General features: G+C 31.8%; 1 long non-coding RNA gene across 1 annotated transcript; it reads right to left on the reverse strand.

The window, feature by feature from the left end:
• Positions 1-223: 223 nt before the first annotated feature.
• LOC117275951 (uncharacterized) lies at positions 224-2,067 on the reverse strand. The gene is made up of 2 exons (XR_004506173.2): positions 1,965-2,067; positions 224-462 (listed from the first exon to the last, which is right to left on the reverse strand). It is a non-coding gene; the product is annotated as an uncharacterized lncRNA (long non-coding RNA).
• Positions 2,068-2,433: the final 366 nt, after the last annotated feature.

Genomic DNA, 2,433 nt, shown 5'->3' on the forward strand with positions numbered 1-2,433 from the left:
TAACATAATTTTCGGTTGTTATATATCCCTTTTAACGACAAGATTTTCCCCTCACAAATTTGTTATCGAGTCGTTAAAAGTCTGTAATGACAATAATTAATTTAGTCATTACAAGTACTTTTAGCAACCGTTATTCCCTTCGTTAAGAACCAAATTTAAATTATAAAAATTTAAATTAGATAAATAAAAATAATTATTTATATGCTTTCATACACACCCAACATTCAAAAATAAACTAAATACTTGATATCTTTGTTAATACAAAGAACTAAAGTATCATATTTACCAGAAATCAATCTGAATCATATGACATCATTTTTAATAATTCCTACAAGAGAAACATAAAATTGCAGCATATGTACAGTGTCTTTAAACCATCCCTAACAAAACATAAACCTCTTGTACTTCAACTTGCTCTACACTTTCTTCAAGGATAGGTTTTTCGGAATTCAAATGTTTGATCTGTTAACATAACAAATGTATGCATGTTTAGTAACAAAGAATAAACAACTAGAAAAAAAAGATCAGATATATTCCAGTTTAATAAAGAAAGATCATATTTGTTAACATAACAAATTAAATTATTTTTCATAATAAAGTGTACACTTAAATAGCCGAGATGCCACAAAAAAAATCCAAAACCCACAGTAGAAGATAGCCGATAGAAACAAATAAATGTAAGAAGATTAACAGAATTGACATAATATATGCATATCATTTGTAGGTGGCAATTAAACTTTGTCATACTATTACATCTAATCCAAGCAGTTCTAACCGTAATGACACTAAAGCTTACTTGTGAAGGTGGAGTTAGAATGCAAAAATTAGCTAAAATTTAAGGTGATATTGCACAGTCATACAGACAATCACAGTCTACAGAATTATGAGCATTCCAAGAAAAATCAGTCAAATACTGCACTTGAGACATATTAACACAGTCAATATGTTCTTGAGATATATAACAATTTGCGGATTGGAGTATATTTCATAAGATATTCTGATCAAAAGTATCCACAGAAATGCACTCAATATATATGTTCTTGAGATGTATAACAATTTACAGGTTGCAGAGGTTCATTGAATTGATATTATTGTATATTTCCCTTCAAAGTTTCCTTTAAGAGTACTCTTCTTAACTTCTCTTCCTAACAATCTTCTGGATTCAAATGTTAGGATCCTATATAATTTGCCTTTAGATGTTCCAATTCAGAGAATAAACTAAGAAGCTCATACTGTCTATTAGCAGGGAGTTTACATTGGTGTAAAGGACAATATGTTGGAGAAAGAAAATTTTTGATCTTTCAAAACAATTTAGAGAACTGATTTTCTATTTAGAAGTGCAAAATATTGTAATCATCTACTCATTTTTCTTGTGTGATTGCTCCAGAGAAAGGATAAAAAATATTCATGATAATCTGTCCTCAAGAACTTCAAACCTTGATGGTGTTTATCTCTCTTTCTTATCTTTGTTTACAAGTGTGCAAGTCAAAAAAGTAAGCATTGTCCCAATAATACTCGTTATCTTAATGGCAAACATATCTGTAAAGTTATAGTTATTTATATGGAGCCTACCATTATGGATGAAATGAGAACTAAGGCATACAAGTAACTCTGTCATCCTAAACAACACATTTCTCACAATGAGATGCTACTAACAATGTAGTGACGTAAAGTGAAATCTTGGTGTTTAACTTTCCGTGTATTCAAATTTATATACTTTCACATAAAGTGAAATGAGAAGCTGCCGAGAAAATCTCCTTTAGATTTTCTAAACTTCCCGATAACAGGATAATAAAGATTGTAACCTAGCTACACATGTACAAAATATTTAAAACTTCATTCTTACTTAAATTCACTTGTTTCAATGACTATATATTTGTTTATTCATAAACCTTAATAACATAAAGAAAACAATCTACATGAGCATTGCATCAAAAAATACAATAGGATTTCAATATACTAACCTGTTAAATGATTCAACCTATTGCTCACTTGAAGATGGTGATGAAGTCTGATCAAATACTACACTTGTAAGATGTGCGTATTTACTCTCTAACACATCATATTGAGGGCTTGAACTATCGCGTCCAACTCCAAATCATGCACAGGGCAATTCTTCTCGTTGGGCTTTAGCTTAAGTGAAGCATATGTAATAACCCGCCCCTCCTGCATCAATACATCACCCAAGCCAATGTGTGAAGCATCACAATACACAGTATACGTCCCTGATCTAGAGGGAAACAAATACTGGCGCAATACACAGTATACGTCCCTGAATTATAGCGTCGCACGCATCGGACCATCTGAACGGAGCACCCTTATGAGTTAATCTAGTCAAACGATCTGCAATAGACAATTAGCCCTCCACAAACTGACGATAATAACCTGCTCACCCTAAGAAACTTTTGATATTGGTCACTATGGTAGGACGAG

The sequence above is a fragment of the Nicotiana tomentosiformis genome, chromosome 2, assembly GCF_000390325.3.
Source record: "Nicotiana tomentosiformis chromosome 2, ASM39032v3, whole genome shotgun sequence".
Lineage (NCBI taxonomy): Eukaryota > Viridiplantae > Streptophyta > Magnoliopsida > Solanales > Solanaceae > Nicotiana > Nicotiana tomentosiformis.